This window comes from Furipterus horrens, unplaced genomic scaffold, assembly GCF_987537825.1.
Source record: "Furipterus horrens unplaced genomic scaffold, mFurHor1.1.pri manual_scaffold_9, whole genome shotgun sequence".
NCBI lineage: Eukaryota > Metazoa > Chordata > Mammalia > Chiroptera > Furipteridae > Furipterus > Furipterus horrens.
Genome location: NW_028327179.1, coordinates 25,149,247 through 25,166,701, shown reverse-complemented (window position 1 = coordinate 25,166,701; position 17,455 = coordinate 25,149,247). Strand labels below are relative to the sequence as shown.

The 17,455-nt window shown below is 47.9% G+C and overlaps 1 pseudogene across 1 annotated transcript; it reads left to right on the top strand.

The window, feature by feature from the left end:
- Positions 1 to 1,865: 1,865 nt before the first annotated feature.
- Positions 1,866 to 10,562, top strand: LOC150001467 (partitioning defective 6 homolog beta pseudogene; annotated as a pseudogene). Its single transcript, XR_016513169.1, has 2 exons — positions 1,866 to 2,295; positions 8,432 to 10,562. The product of XR_016513169.1 is annotated as a partitioning defective 6 homolog beta pseudogene (transcript).
- Positions 10,563 to 17,455: the final 6,893 nt, after the last annotated feature.

Here is a 17,455-nt window from a genome sequence, read left to right as displayed (position 1 = left end):
TGTCCTTTGTGGGGTTTTTGCTTTAGTTTCTCACACTTTCAAGTAACCCGTAGCACTTATTTGTGCTTTTTTGACAATTGTACCATTTGACAACTTCGGATCTCATCAAGTTCACATTTTGTTTGTGTGAGAGAGAGAGAGCACAGAAAACAGATGTCAATAATTAAATCAAGACTCCCAAATCACATATGACTAAGTAGCATAAATATAGTTGGATTGGCTCCTTTTTCCCAAACTTGCCTTAAGGATCTCATGAACACATCACTAAGAAACACATTTCTAGGCCTAACCCAATGGACATATTCCTTAACAAGTACAGCAGTCCCTCTCTATATCGCGGTTCACTTATCACGGCCTCACTGTATCATGGGATTTTTAAAAATATTATATTTAATTATTTATCGCAGATTTCTTGCTATATTGCAGGATTTTCCAGTACTGTATATGTATGTTGTTAAAGTTACGTAGGTTTAAGAGTGTAGAATATGTTTAAGAACGTAAGTAGTGTTTATAACAGTGTGGAAAAGGTTAATAAGGGACTGGGGATGGTTTATAAGTATGTGGGAAGGGTTTATAAAGCCTTAAAATATATATAAATACTAAAATACAGTAAATGTAAGGTTCCTACTTTGCCGATTTTCACCTATCACGGGGGCGGGGGGTGGGGGGGTCTAGAATGTAATACCCGCGATAAGTGAGGGAATACTGTATATGGGTGACAATTAAAATTTAGAAACACTGTCCCCTTACCTCCATCCTCAGATGGGAAATTCAATTGGAACCCAAGCCTGTAACCAACTTATGGTCGTGTAGGGTTCATTCCATCAGAGTAGAAAAATTCGAGGAGTCAATTCCAAGTTGGAATAAACATTGGAACCATCTCTGCACCAAAAATGGTTTCAAACATAGTCTCCTTGGTATAGATTCTATCCCCAATTCTGGGGTTCCAGAACGTGTTAGCTGGAGCCAGTTTTTCAAAAAGTGTAACAGAGAATCTGGAGCCTGAGGACTATAATCCTTTGCATATATCAAAATCATTTGGAGGGCATACCTTTTATTAGGTAAGGTTTTATTTCAGGTCAATAGTAGATCTCTGTTAGGTAACTGTTCTTGCAGTGCTAGCTGTGTGACTTTTGAGACTTGAGAAAGGAACACAGAGCTCTGACATCATGCCTCAACTCACGCCAGGTCTTTGGTTTCTTGGATCAATCATATATTAGATGTCAAAATGTTAGCCCCTCCATCTGAGAGCACAAGGAGACCCAAGCATGTCTGAGAATTCTAAGAAAGGCTTTAGAAACAGAGCTGATGAATCCTGGCCCCTCTACATACATTATTTGTTTGCATGATCACAATTTCTATTCCTCTTATAATCCAACTATTTGATGGGATAATGTGAGGAATAAACGTAATTATATAAAAATTAGGCTAAAATTGTTGAAGGAAACTCAAAGGCTGGTCCATGAGACAGCCAAAATTGAGGGGGGAACAAAATCATAAGGGGAAAATGCCGCCTAAATTTGAAAAATAAAAGCTTTCACACTTTAAAAACTGTTCTCTCTTTAAGAGTATCTTTTACATGAAGGGAAGCCATGCTACTGATATTTGGTAAGTAGGCTAAATATTTCAGCATTTCCGCCCCCCCCACAATGGTTCTAGAAATTATCTCCTTAAAAAGTTTAAATGTAAAACTTTAAAGGGTAAGAGTAAAATGATGCAGAATGGGAAAAGTACTTTGAGTGTACACTGAGAGTTTTTTTTTTTTTTAAGTTCCATTTATAATTATAGTAAAAGAAAATCTGCTGATTATTATGTTTTACTTAAGGGCAGGAACCGCGGCGGCCACGGGGCGCCCCGAGCGCAAAATGCGGCTCCCGGCGGCGCTGATCGAGGAGCGCTGCGGCGGCAGACGTCATGGCGCCCGGCCCGGGTCCCCAGGGCACGTGTGTGTGCACGGCGGCGCAGCGGGGACCAGGGGCGCCCGCGCGAAGCCCCGCCCCGGCCACCGAGCCTGCGCGGCCGGGCGGGATGCCCCTCGGCCGCCGCACTTTGGCCCGAGCGCGGCGCTGAGCGGTGGGCCCGGCGGGCGCCATGGAGCAGTGCCGGCAGTGCGGCCGCTGGCTCATCGACTGCAAGGTCCTGCCGCCCAACCACCGCGTCGTCTGGCCCTCGGCCGTGGTCTCCGGCCTGGCGCAGGCGCTGCGGGACGGCGTGCTCCTGTGCCAGCTGCTGCACCACCTCGCGCCCGGCCCCATCGACCTGAAGGACATCAACTTCCGGCCGCTGATGTCCCAGGTGAGCGTCCGGGTGTGCGGGGTCGCAGCCACGGGACAGTGACAGGAGCGGCGGTGATCAGGGACGTCGGGGCCCGGAGCGGAGAGAGGGGCGCGCCCCGGCCCGCGGAGCCGGCTCCTCCGGGGGGCGGCCCCGGGAGACGCGAAGTTGATGCAAGTCCCTGAAGCCGAGGGCGCGCCTCCGCCGCCCGCGGGCACTGCCCGGGTGAGGGGACACTCCAATCCGGGCAGGGCGCCCGCCACTGCCGCCCGCGCTCCCGGGGCGACGGGGCCTCGGCAGGCGCCGCGTGATCCGGCTCCGCGCCGGTCCTGGACTCCGAGGAGGCCAAGCAGGCGCAGCGGGGTTCGGGGCGCGGCCCGAGAGGCCCTGCGGGGCGGGGAGCCGGAGGCCACTGGGTGCAGGGAGTGGGTGGGCCCGGGGCACCGCCCCCTCGCCGGCCTCCGCCTCCTCCTGGACCAGCGAGGGCTGAGCCACATCGGGGTCCCAGAACCACGCAGCTTGGTGTGAAGGGGACCCGCGGCCGCTTCCCCAGCTGGAGCCATCAGCGGGCACCTTCCAGTGTGGCCTTTGTCGTGGCCGAGGCGCGTGTGGCCGCCGGCCTCAGGAAAATGTCTGCTCCGCCGGCAGCAGCTGCCTTTCTCGGCCCCTTAAAGGGAACTTGGCTAAGACTTGAGCAGAATCGAGGCTTTCATCCTGCCTTTTCCGGGGTCGTGGAACCCCCACACCAGCACGCTTTGTGAGGGTCCCAGGGGGCCCGCCAGGGTCTGGCCAGCACTCTCCTGGAGCACCCTTCCTGTTGGCCCCAGAGCCCCTTCCTCCCTAGCCGAGGCCAGATCCATGGGGACAAGGGCATTCACAGTGGGACATGGGGACAGGGAATGGAGTGAGTTACTGCTTTTTCAAGCTGGGTTTCATGGCCTCTGCTCTTTGGCTATGACCCCGTTTCCAAGGAGATGGCGGTACGCCCCCCCCCCCCATCCAGGGAGGAGGGGAGTATGGCCTCTGACAAAGAAGAGCCTGAGGAGGCGGGGCAGGGGCGCCCTCTGTCCCAGTAATAATAACCCAGAACCCAGGGGGTGGACCCCAAGTCAGGTCCCAGGGCGCCCCCAAGCCAGCACCCTCAGGGCTAAGTGGCCCGGGGGCCCGGATCCAGCCCCCTCCTCTGTCCTCCCCCCTGGACAGACAGGGAGAAGGGCTGCAGAGTGGCAGGTCCTGCCTTTGGCTGTGATGGGCAGGGCTGCCCAGGCTTGCTGGCTCCTGGTGGCTTCCACCTAACTGGCAAGGTGACCAGGACACGGGGCACAGCCTGGGCAGGGTGGGTCTACATAGCAGGGCTGGGTCTGGTGGGCCACTGGGTCCTGGAGCTGCCTGCCCCTCCCCAGCTGGGGGTCTGGCAGGATGCGGGAGGAGGGGGTGTTGGCTGTGGCAGGTGGCTGGGCCCAGCCCCTGGGCTGGAAGTGCAGAGTAGAGCCAGCAGTGGGCAGCGTCACTGACTGCCCCAGCCCCGGTGAGGAGTATTGGGGGCTGCGGGGTAGAAGAACCGGGTGGGTGTCTGTGGGTCTTTGTGGCCACATGCTCTGCTTGAAACCTGGCCCTGTCACCTCCCAGGTAGGTGACGGCCTTTGGGGCCTCAGTTTCCCCGTCTGTGTAACGGGCCGTAATGGCAGCCGCTTCCCAGCCGCATGGTGAGGACACCAGGCGGGAGGGCAGAGGATGTCCTCGGCACAGTGCTGGTTAACGGTGGCGAGTTCGGGGCGGCCATGTGGACACTGGTGGGTGTGGTCCTTGTAGGAGGGTGAGGGCCCGTCTCCGAGACCTGTCTTCTCATGGAGGGTGGGGCCGGTCACCCCGATCGATCCTTGCGTGGCTGTCGCAGGCGCAGGGATGGCTGCGGTGCTCCACGAACCCGCGTCATTGGGTCGGGAGGTGCACGTGGCTCCACCGGTGTGTTCTCAGTTAAAGAGACAACTGTCTTCACCGGGACTGGCCGTGTAGGGTCTGGGACAGGAGCTCCGCGGCCTCTCTGAGCAGCTGCTCTTTGTCACCGGGGGGCAGAGATGATGTTCTCTGCGTCTGTCCGTGGTGGTTGGATCACCAGAAAGTCCCACCTGCCCCTTCTGACCGCCCTGGGCTGGGCGGGACTCTGGAGGGGGCGCCGCCCCTGTTTCCTAGATGAGGCCATTGCATCTCCGAGAGGCCCAGTGACCTGCCCCAGGCCACACAGTCAGTAAGTGGCACAACTGAAACACAGACTTCGGCCTCCCTTCCAGGACTGGCCCCACAGATTCTGGCTTCAAGACTCCCCGCAGCTGTCTTGCGACGTTCCGCTGGGTGGTCCCGGCCTGTTCCTCAGGTGGTTCGTGGTGGTGTCTGTTTCCGTGGGACGGACGGGTGGGGAGCACGGCCTGTTTCCCGTGGGGACCCAGATACGGCACTGGGCCCTGCCATCCCCGCTGCCGTGCACCCCAGGGCCCGTCCCCCTCGGAGGCCTCTGTGCTGCTGCTCTTCTCAGAGTGCCACGTGGTGACACCATTTTTCAGGAGGTAGCTGGGTGACTGGCCCTAAAGGAGCTTAACAGCAGCGCGCACTTATGGAGTGCCCGCGTGTGCAGAGCCGGGGATGGGGAGCAGGGACAGAGAGATCCAGCTGCCCCTTGGTCCCGCGCTCCTGGAGCAGGCAGGGTGTGCTTTATGTTTTTGTTCAAAATGCCTGGAAGCTACCTTGGGTTTAATTAAACTAATTAGGGGTGGCCACAGTCTGCTTGCTAAGCCTGCCTGGGAAGAGACCGCGTGTGCTGGAGCAGCTCAGCGGCGTGGTCCTTGGCTGCTGAGGCTGGCAGACGGCCCTCGCGCCTGGTGGGCGTCCTCCCTAAGGGTGGGCCGTAGCGACACTGCACAGACAGGCTTGGGACCCAGGCTCGCCCCACCCCCTGCCCCACCTTCCTGTCCCCATGGGTCCCTCTCTCGTGCCCAGTGCTCTGGCCTGCCCTGACCCCTGTGCTGTTCGGTCAGTGTCCATCACGTGCTGTGCCCTTACTGGAAGACCTCGACTCTGAGCCTGCTCTTCCTGTAGGAGCTAGTGTGGAGGCCACCTCCTCTGGGAAGCCTCCTCAGATTTCACTCTCTGCCATCCTGTGGGTGGCACCTGCTGTGTATCCCTAAGCCAGCACTCCCCCCACTTCCGTTCAGTGTTCTCACCACTTGGGAGCCTCACTCCTCCTTGATAGACTGAGTGAGGGGTGCCAGCACCCATCGGGGGTCATCACTTCCCCCCAGACTGCGTCTTCACCTCTGGGTCCCGCAGGGCCTGGCCTCCCTTAGTCCCTTCGCTCTGTCTCCTGAGGGTTAACTGCGGAGCCCTGTGTGGTGGTGAGGGGGCTGGGGCAGGCCCGGCTCCCGCTGAGCAAGGACCACATCGGTGTTGGTGTTGACGAGGTGCCTGTTGACTGGGAAAGCGTCCTTCAGGAGGGTGTCCAGAGAGTTGCCGAGTGCGAGCCGGAGGCTGGGGTTTGTGACAGACACCAGGGCGGCCGGGAGCAGACAGGTGGGCTGATTCCACTGGGAACAGGGAAGCCTCTTCTTCTCTTCTCTTTTAGGCAGATGTTTTAAAAATGTTGAAAATGTCTCAGACCGAAACTGTAGGTGCCGTACACATGACTTTTTCTTGACCCACGTGGGAGTCAGTTGGGGACTTGGTGGGTGCCCTGAACCCGCGTGTTTCCTGTGACAAGGGCGTTCTCCAGACACAGCTGAACCCCGACACAGCCGAACCCCGACACAGCAGCGGTTGTCCTGGCCCGTGAGCCACCTACTACGTGCCCTTTGCAGCAGAGGGCTCACCGGAGGGCCACGTGCTCTCCTCAGCCCCTTTCAGTCTGGGACGGTTCCTCTGCCTTTGCTGGATGTTCATGACCTTGACGCTCGGCCGGCTGCAGAGGTCCCTCCGCGGGGTTTCGCGCCTGCAGGGACTGAGCGGCCTGGTGCTGTGTTCTCTGGCGCCTGTCTCGCAGGTGACACGGGGTTTAGGTTTGCCTGTCTGTGGGGATGTCGACCTCATGCGCTTGCCTGGGGGGTGTTCGCCCGACGGGTCCGCTGGGCAGTCACTCTGCTCCCCCTCGTAGCTCAGACGCTCTCGAGGAGGTTCTCTGAGAAAATACAAATATATAGGCCTCCCCCCCCACCCCGTTTGCCGGAAAGTGCTCTGCCCCGGGCTGTTCCCCCTCGTCCTCCCCCAGGTGGGATTTTGGTTGCTTGTTGTCCACGGGTTGGCATCTGTGACTGTTACTGTTCATTGTGATGCTCAGGTTCCCTCAGGCCTGACCAGTGCGCGACCTGCCATAAACCGGCTGCTGTGTGGCTTTGATGTGTCCCCATCGTTTCTGAGCACGCGGCCTTCCGTCTGGCACCAAGTGGAGGTGGTCTTGGCCCAGGTCAGGAACCAGCCCGTGTCTCCATGCGTGCTGGCGCCACAGCGGGCAGGGGTACTTAGCAGCCAAGGTCTGAGTGACGGTATGCGCGCCGCCGCCGGTGTCCCCACCCCCAGGTGTCTGCGCATGTGTGTCTGTGAGCACCGCAGGGATCTGTGTGTGTCTGCGGACATGCATGTGTTTGCGGACACATGCGTGCCCGCACACAGTTATATTTGTATCCGTTTCTGCCTGTCATGGCGCTGCTGGAGGTGTGAGCCGCACCTGCGGTGCGGAAACAAACAGGCAATGTTAGTTTTGTGTTTTTAAAAATTTACTTGTTTGTTTATTTATTTTTAGAGAGAAGGGAAAGGAGAAGGAGAGGGGGAGAAACATCACTGTGTGGTTGCCTCTCACGCGTGCCCCCAACTGGGGATCTGACATGCAACCTAGTCATGTGCCCTGACTGGGAATCAACCAGCGACACTTGGCTCGCAGGCCGACGCTCACTCCACTGAGCCACACCAGCCAGGAGGCAATGTTAGTTTTAATAATACACTTTATTTTAGCCACGTGCTCTCAACAGGGGGGCAGAAATCAGATCGTTGGGGCTGAAGAAATGTATACTTTTTATGCATAAAGCGCAGACATACGCAGAGTATAAAACGGATGTATAAAACGGACGTGGAGTTCACCTGTGGGATCAGCATTGCATGTGGGAGGCTGTTAAGGAAGAACACCTGGAAAGGCTCCGGGGGGTGGGGGCGGCGATAGGGAAAAGGGGCACCGATTTCCCTGACGTTAGTGTTTCCCTGTCTCCACAGGCGCTGAGTGTGCACCAGAGCGGAGTCCTGGGGAGCGGGGCCGGGTGGGGGCGGGAGAGCAGAGGCCGAGGGGCCAGGGGTCTCGGCTTCCGCAGGGACCTGACAGGCTGTGGGGGGCAGGGTCCCGAGGCTTGGGACTGGCCTCCGCTGCCCGGCGAAGCCGCGGACAACGCTGTGGGCTTGGTGGGGAGATCCTCGGTGGTCTGGGCCACGGAAAGGGGGCATCTCAGTGCCGGGACGGGGTGGGGGGCTCCACTGGGCCTGGGTGGGGGCAGAGCCTGGTTGGAGGCCAGACTGGGATAGTAGCCCTGGGGTGCCCCCACCTCAGGGCCACATTTGAGCCCTTTCTTGCCATGAGGCCCAGGTGACCGGGGCTGCCCCCTCCCAGGAGGAGACTCCCTCCTCATTCCAGACAGGCGTGGGTCGCGTGTTCAGGCCGCAGCTGCCGCATGGGCTGCCCTAGTATTTTTTTTGGCGGGGGGGGGGTGGTGGTGACTGGGACAAGGCAGTGCTGGTGGGCCCGGTGCAGGGCCCTGGGCTAGGCAGGTGCTCAGGCTGGAGCCCTGCAGCCCTGGGGCTGAGGCCCCACCGCCCTCCCTCCCGACTCCGCCTGACCCAGCGCCTTCCCTGCTGCCCCCCCAGCCGGCCACTAGTGCTTCTCTGCCCGAGCGGGGCCGGCACGTTTTCCGTACAGGGTCGCAGTGACTGTGTCGTTCAGGCCTCGTGGGCCAGATGCGCTCTGTCCCAAGGACTCAACTCTGGTCACACAGTGACAAGGCAGCCGGGGACGGGCCAGGGACGTCCACGAGCCAGTGAGCTCGGCTGTGCCCATCACAATTTATTGGTGGGGAATGAACCTTGAATTTCATGAAATATTATTCTTTTGATGTTTTACGCCCCCTGCCAGGAGGCTCCCGGGCCGCAGCCAGGTCCAGCCTCAGCAGGAACCACAGCCACCGACAGGGGGCGGCAGCGGCTGCCCGGGCCCTCTGGCTGCGAAGAGCAAGTTCGGAGCTGAATTTCGTCGTTTTTCAATGGAAAGTTCAAAACCGGGAAAATTTGAGGACTTTTATAGATTACTGCAACATGTTCATAGGATCCCCAATGTTGACATTTTAGTAAGCTATGCAGACATCCATGGGGACTTACTACCTATAAATAACAATGATAATTACCACAAAGCTGTTTCAACGGCCGATCCACTGCTTAGGCTTTTTATACAAAGAAAGGAAGAAGCAGACTACAGTGCCTTTGGCACAGACACGTTAATAAAGAAGAAGAATGTTCTAACCAATGTGTTGTGTCCTGACAACCACAGAAAAAAACCACATAGTCATCAGCATGCCCCAGGAATTCAGACCCGTGTCTTCTATTATAGACGTGGATATCCTCCCCGAAACGCATCGCAGGATTCGTCTCTACAAATACGAAACCAAGAAACCCCTAGGGTTCTCCATTCGTTAAGGCTCCAGTGTCAGGGTAACACCGCACGGCTTAAAGGTCCCAGGGATCTTTATATCCAGGCTTGTCCCGGAGGTCTGGCTCAGCGCACAGGACTGTTAGCTGTTAATGATGAAGTTTTAGAAGTTAATGGCGTAGAAGTTTCAGGGAAGAGTCTGGATCAAGTCACAGACATGATGATCGCAAACAGCCGCAACCTCATCCTAACAGAGAGGCCAGCAAGCCAGAGGAACAACGTTGTCAGGAACAGTCGGAGCTCCGGCCAGTCCACTGACAACAGCCTTCTCGGCTACCCGCAACAGGTGGAACCCAGCTTCGAGCCGGAGGACGAAGACAGCGACGAAGATGACATTGTTATAGAAGATAATGGAGTCCCACAGCAGATTCCTAAAGCCGTTCCTGCTGCCACAGAGAGCCTGGAATCGTTAACGCAACAAGAACTCGGTTTGGAGTCTGGACAGAAAGGTTTCATTCCTTCTAATGAAGTGAGCTTAACCCCCGTCACAAGTGGGACAAACACTGAATTTGAAACCCGTGTTCCAGATCAAAAACTCTTAGAAGAAGACGGAACAATCATATAACACTATGAAACCACTGACTGAACGTTTTCTGAGTGAGGATGCCATGGGGACCTGTCAATTTGGCGAGTTGGAAGCATATATACCTCTGAACCAGTGACCCTGAATAGGCATGAGGAAAAATAATGTTGCAAGCTTAAAAGGTTATTAAAATAGTAGTTTGGTAATTGCTAATATAAACTTCGATGGGTCAGAGGTGAATTTAAGTCTAAACCAAAGGGGCCTTTGCTGACGTAATTGCATGCTTTTGCTATTTTGTCTACGGAGAACTGGAAGGTACAGCACATTCTCAGAACTGTGAGAGAGGACCAGATCATTTTCGTTTGAAGTGGTTGCATATTTAACCTGCTGTACGGAGCCCAGTTAACTTTTTCTTTATATATATTTCTACTTCTAATGTGAAAAAGTCTGAGTCTATCTTTTGGTACCTTGGGGACCCCAGCTCCTATGTTCCCTGTATTTTATTTTGATTTTTTAATGTTTTTCCTCTGTTGCTAATTTTAACAAGTAATTTTTTTTAAGTGCTTTCCCTCCCTAATTTCTAAGAAATAAAACGGATTGACTGTTTTTAGGAGTTGCTTCCTATGTTACAAGGCATCGAAACTATGTTCCTGAATTAAAAAACTCTGAACAGTTGGTTAAGGTCACGCCTGTCCATCCTGGAGCTTTCACACTCAAACTCATTCCATGTGGGGGTGACTTTATGTTGGAACCGGCAGTTCCGGCAGCTCCGGGCGTACGCGAGACTCCTCCTTAACCTCAGCCTCCTCTTAGCCTTTCTCGTCCTCATTCAGTCCCACCGGAAGTCATCCGTTTTGTTGTTTGTGTGTGTGTGTTTTGTTGGTGTGCTTTTTGTATACTCTTTTCATGTTTTTAAGTAGGACGAATCATTTCGAATTAAAAAAATGCACCCAGATTAAGAGCTTTTTACACACAGGACAAACTTGTGCACTTTTTATATGAACAATTGGGGCTTTCCTTCATGGGATTTCTAAGAACACTGCCTACACTTTATGAATATGGTATAGTATTCACTTTCGACAGGTAGAGTTTATCACTAGTAATTTTATGGGGATATTTATTACTTTCCAGGGCATCCACTTAGAACAAATTAAGAGTAAGGCTGCTAACTCGCACTCCTTGCCTGATCTCACTGTACGAGCTGCATAACACTACAGCATGCTTGTATATAGAAATGAAGACTAGTATGAAGTACATACGTTCCCTTATGTACTTAGGGATCTTACTCTCAGAGTTATTTATTGATTAATTTTATGGTAGGGCTAGTATGGATAGCCTTGTAACAATGGTGTGCTATTAAAACAATGAAGAATCCAATGACTCCATTTTGAAGGGTATTTTCTTTCTATGGTCATAATATATGAAGAAGTAAAGTCTTGATTAAATGAAGATCACTTGACCCAGAATACTTCAATGTATTTTGTTCATATTACCACTAAACATATTATCACTATAAACTATTAACTGCACAACACTATGTAATACAATGTACTTTTTATTGAATTCACTGAAATTCTTCCACTTAGATACCATCACCGACCTTTTCAGTGGCACTCTAGCTTTAACACTCTGTGAGTTTTATCAGTTTGACTCTTGAATGGCAAAACAATGATCGTATGTATAAGGTTAAATTTCATTTATAAGCAGTGCCAGGGGTTCAGCATTTTAAGTCACACACTACCTCTCTCTCTCTCTCTTTTTAAACAAAGGTTTAACATCAGAACTTTTCTCGTGGGGGAAAATACTTCAGGGTTTGACTTTTTGTACAGATTTTAACTGTAAGATACAGACCAGTCCTGTGTGTGGTATTCATGGAGTGGGAATCAAAGCTGCTAGTGCGTTTTGTTTTCATTGTCAGTGGTGCTTTCAACTAGATCTCACTTACTGGTAAAATAGTTGATTACTAGACATATTGTAAAACCAATAGGTCTTGGTTATACAGTAAAGTGTTGATTCATTTGTGATATGAATGATTTCAAGTGTATCATCATTAACAAAAATATCAGTGGATTCAGCACAAAATTTTCTAGTACTGAATGTCAGGCTTAACTGTGAATTTTGTTCTGTATCTTTAAGTAAATTTATGATAATGTTCTCATGTGCTATCAACAAAATGTATGTACTTTTTGTGAACCTTGAATTTTCTAATTAAATTTTACATAACGACGACAACAAAAAAGAAAGATGCAGTTTCATTAAAAATAAATAAATAAAAAAGCCTGCCCAAAATCCTGTGAACTTTTGGAATAAACTGTTTTTGGCTTGGTTCAAAGTAATATACAATCACATTTTAAAGCACATAAACATTTCCATCTCCCTTGGTCTAGCAATAACAATGTCAAATGCATGTCAGGTCAATTAAAAAGACTAGTAGGTCTGGAAAGAAAGATTTAGGAGACAGATAATTGTGTGCTTTCATAGAAACTAGAAAGGGCACCCATGAGATGAAGCATTTAATAACATTAGACAACTGTCTGAATATAGGTTGCTTTGGAAATCTGACTCTGGTAAGTAGTGTTAGAGAAAGGAAAACTGGGTAGAGTGTAATTCTACAGGCAGAGCCCAGGAAGCTTCAAGTTCATGTTCACTAGGCACAGAGAAAATAGTTTCTTCAAGCAATGAAGAAATGATTTTAGGGCCAAGTGAATAGCTTTGGCAAAAAATGAGTGTTCTTTCTTACCCCCAAAGTAGGAATACATAGTCCTTATTGCTAAAGATTAAGGGTGCATTTTGGACAATTTTAATATAGTAAAGTATTCTTATGTGTAAACAGTCATGAGAACAGCAAAACTGGTATATGAATACATTTTTCTGGAGCAGACAGGGCAAGGTGTGGGGAAGCCATTGTATGCCAAGCCATGATCACTCAAGAAGCCAAGTCTCCCAGGTGAGTTGCTGGAAACCTACCGTCCCAGGTGCCCTGAAACTATTCCCATGCTTTTCTGTTTCTAAGCTGACATTAGTAATGTTTCATTATATGTCTTTACTCTTTCAAGACACTCTGTAGTACTCAAAATTAGACCTTCAAAGTACATTCAAACTCATCTTTAGTTTATGTGCTTGTTTGGTCTTGGAACAAATTACTTAAAAGTTAACTTAGATTTTTATCTTGTCACTTGAATTTGTTTCTGAATAAGTCATTGTTTCAACAAATATTTATGAACTATTTCCAGATTGTTACTATAAACAGCAAACTTGCTCTTCTTTCCTTAATAAAACATACTCATAAAACTTTTAGGGTAGGGCTATAAATGTATGGATATACATACCACAAATGTGTACGCATAACATTTTTAACTTCAAAGATATTTGCTAGGTAAAAAAAGGATACTTTTGTTGAAAAGATACAGCACACTGCCCTTTTTCTAGAACACATTAACACACTGATTCCTATAAAATGACTTTTAGTATGAGATTCAGACCACATTATTAAAATTCTTAATTATTAACCAAAGATATTTATTATGTAGCGCTCTCATTTATAAAGGTGAAGACCAGAGCTTGGGCTGAGAGTCTAATACAACTACCTTCCAAAATTTATTAATTCTCACTTTAGTTATTTCAAATAAAGAAATTGACTTTGTAAAAAAAGAAGTAAGTATGGTTTTGAAAGGTTGAAATTACTTTTTAACTTCTATCAATCTTAATTGCATATTTGAACTACGTATTCTGGCTTTTATGGCTCAACAGCTAGATTAACTAACTCTAACTGTTCCCAGCTTTTATACTCAATGCTTCCGAGGTCAAAATGAAGACACAAGTTTTAAATATAAACAACAACAGAAAAAGCCAGGTTATCTGTGTTTCTCTGAAATCAATTATTATGCTTTTCTGAAGAGTGAGTTTATTGGGAAGTGGGACTGAATGTGCTATTATAGATATGTTGTATTACTATTTGTGTGTGTGTGTGTGTGTGTGTGTGTGTAAAAGGAAAGGGCATTTATTTAATAGTCATACAGATTCAGAATAAGGGCAGGTTTCTACCATTATGTGCAACTCCCTTTATTTTTTTAAAGTATATTTTATTATGCTGTTACAGTAGTCCCAGTTTTTGCCCCTTTGCTCCCCTCTGCCCAGTACCCAATTTCCTCCAGCAATCCCAACCCTTTTTAGTGCATGTCCATGCGTCATTCATATACTAAGTTCTTTGGCTTCAACCTTTCCTATATTATTCTTAACTTCCCCCTGTCTCTTTTTACCAATTGATTGTGCATCTTAATTCCTGCACTATTTCCCCATTTCTCCCCTTTCTTTCTCCCAGCAGACAACCCTCCAAATCATCCCCATACCTATGATTCTGTTCCTATTCTGGTTTGCTTAGTTGGGTTTTACTTTTATTTTTTAGATTGAGTTGTTGATAGTTATGAGTTTGTTGTCATTTTAGTGTTCATAGTTTTGACCTTCTTTTTCTTAAGTAAATCCCTTTGATATATTATATTTCATATAATAATGGATAGGTGATGATGAACTTCTTTAGCTTTACCTTGTCTGGAAAGTACTTCATCTCCCCTTCCATTCTAAATGAGAGCTTTGCTGGATAGAGCAATCTTGGTTGTAGCTCCTTGTTTTTCATCACACTGAATACTACTTGCCAGTTCCTTCTTACTTGCAAAGTTTCTTTTGAGAAATCAGCTGATAGTCTGATAGGCACCCCTTTGTAGGTAACTCTCTGCTTTTCTCTTGCTGCTTTTAAGATTCCCTTTATCTTGAACTTTTGGCATTTTAATTATGATGTGTCATGGTGTGGTCCTCTTCTGGTCTAGCTTGTCTGGGGCTCTCCATGTTCCTGGACTTGTATGTCTATTTCCTTCACCAAACTTGGGAAGTTTTCCTTCATTATTTTTTCACATAAGCTTTTGATTTCTTGCTCTTCCTCTTCTCCTTCTGCCATCCCTATGATTCAAATGCTGGTATGTTTAAAGTTGTTTAGAGGTTCCTAAGACTCTCTTCACTTTTTTAAAATTCTTGTTTCCACACTCTGTACTGGTTGACTGTTTCTTTCTTCCTTATGTTCCAAATCATTTATTTGAACCCTGATTTTCTTCCTTTCTCCATTGGTTTCGTGTGGATTTTCCTTCGTTTAATTTAGCATAGCCTTCACTTCTTCCCTTATGTGTTTGCCATACTTAAGTATGTGTGTCAAGCCTGTGAACATCTTTATCACCAGTGTTTTGAACTCTATGTGTGTTAGCTTGGCTATCTCCTCATTGTTTAGTTCTCCCACTGGAACCTTGATTTGTTTCCTCTTTTGAGCCATACTTCTCTGTCTCCTCATCTTGACAGGCTCCTGTGTTTGTTTGCCTCTGTGTCTTAGGTAGAGCTGTCACACCTGTTACATTGTAAAGGGAGGAACCTTAGGTATTCGTCAGTACAGTCAGCCCATTTCACCATGTGGTGGCGCTGTATGTGGGAAAGGGGTCTTAGAGGGAACAATGTCACTTGCTCAGCACTTGGCCCTTTTCCAGGCACTTCTCCCATTTTTGTACGGGACTGGTGCCTCTCTAGCTGTTGCCCTGGCCATCGTTCCCAGATTGGGTTGGTCTGTGGACATTCTAGTACTGTGGGCTGCCTTTAAACAAGTGGACTCTACAGAGAAACTGGCAGTTTCTTCCTCCACCCCAACTCCCACTGGTTTGTACAGTCAGAAGCAATGAGGCTTTATTTTCCCTTGCATTGGAACCATAGTTGTGCAGTCTGGCCTGGTGCTGGGAGCATTTTCCACGTGTCCCTCCCTACTTTTTAAAACATGTGACCGCACTTTCTGCTGGCCTGCCACTGCTGTCATTGCTGCCACCACCACACCGTGTCCTCTCTGCCCCAGCTCTGCCTCTCCTACCTGTCTAAATGAGTATTTCTTCTTTATATCTCCATTTGTTGGACTTCTATACAGCTCAATTTTCTGGAACTTCTTGTTCTCTCTAGTTTTGAGGTATTTGTATTTCTTGTTAGTTGTGGAGGGAGACCCAGCATGTCTGTCTAGGCCTCCATCCTGGCTGGAAGTATATTTTAAGAGTCCTCCAAGGTTGAAATTTTAGGTTTTTATGGATATTATTTTTTAGAAGTGTACATTTGGCTTGTTTACTTTTCTATTTAGTCAGACTATAATATTGGAGTGACATTATAAAGGTTTTGATAAGAAGATTTTCATTAAAAAATACAGATACTTCAGGAGTTTGAATAATTTCCTTTTCTTTGGTTTACATAGTCAAAAAGAAAAAGAAAAAACTGCATAATATATTCTTGGTTAGTAAAATATCAAGCAGAACTGTATATGACAAACACTAGCAGTAACTGTTACACTGAAGAACTGAATAGCGCTATAAGTTTGTGTATTTTTTTCTTCCTTTCTTTGATATATGTCCATCATTTTGCATGAGTTTAGAAAATAAAATATAAACTAGAGTTATAAAATCATAGAATTCATATCTGGAATCTTTTACTTTTAATCATGGGAACCCTGGACCAATTAGTCAGCATTAGATCTCTGTGCACGCTTTACTTAGATAAATTTGTGGAATTGTGAATTCCCTTAACAGACATGTAATTTTGCTGACCTTAGTGTGGTGCACAACATGGTGCAAATTTGAATTTCTCTTCTAATAAAAACCTTTCCTGACCTTTTTATTTTTATCTCATGAAGTAAATCATTGTAAAGTGTTCTGAATTAATACATTGCCCTTATTGATGTCTCTTAAATATTGTTTTGTCCTTTATGGAGGGAACAAATTACTCTCTCGGTTCTTTTTTCCTGTTTTTCCATTAAATATTTAGGTTAGTCTTCACTCAAGTATGCTTATCAATTTTAAGTTGAAGAGTAGTCTAGACTAGTTAGTGAGTTTATTCATTAAATTGTGGAACCACAGCTGATGCAACTCTTGCCTCTGAAGATGCATGCCAGAAAATATATTCAAGGTTGTTCCATAAATAGTAAATCTATTTCTTGCATAGTCTTTAATAGGAGCTTAAATGGATTTTTAGAGAGCTGTGTGGATTGAACTACAGGAAATTTTAACCAAGTCATTAATAGCTAATGATGTGAACTGTAGGCAACTATCCACAGTCGGTCACAGGAATAAGAGAAGAGAAAGGCCAGCTCAAAGCACGGGGATGGGACAGCTTTCACTGAATCAAATTCTTACTCCTTGCCTCATATATCTGTTATTTCAATGATTGAACATAATTTACTGGCTCAATGACTTTTCTTTTGGCTTATTTACACATACATACAAGGTCTTTCCAGAAAGTATCCAGTCATATAATATGAAAAATAGAGACATTTATTGAAGAAGATACAAGACACAAGAAACACTATACATAGGACAATGATGCCTTCATCCCCTTCAAAGTAGGCACCTTGAGACCTCATACAGTTCTCCTAATCGCCCTATCATATTTTCCTGAATCTCATTGGCAGTCTGAAAACTTTTCCCTTTCAAAGGTGATTTTAGTTTTGGGAAAAAACAGAAGTCACAGGTTCTGAATCTGGGATGTAGGGGGGCTGAGTCACCTGGGTTATTTCATGTTTTGCCAAAAAATTCTTCATGAGACATGATGCATGAGCAGGCGTGTTGTTGTGATGAAGCTGTCATAGCTGCAGCCTTCTGAATCATCCAAATAGTTTCCATGGAGGAATGTTCAAGCTTAACACAAAATTAGACTCAGATTCATTACTCTACTTACTCAGTCATTTTGAATGCTTCTCCCAGTGCACATGCTTACTCAATGGAATCTACTGCCCCCAGTGACTAGTACAGTGAAGTCATCATTGTTCACACATGTACTTTCCAGTCTACTCTCCTTGGCTGTCAGGTTACATCAATGTCATGTAAATTATTTTTTTTATATTAACAATGGTTGGTCTTTTTGCAGAA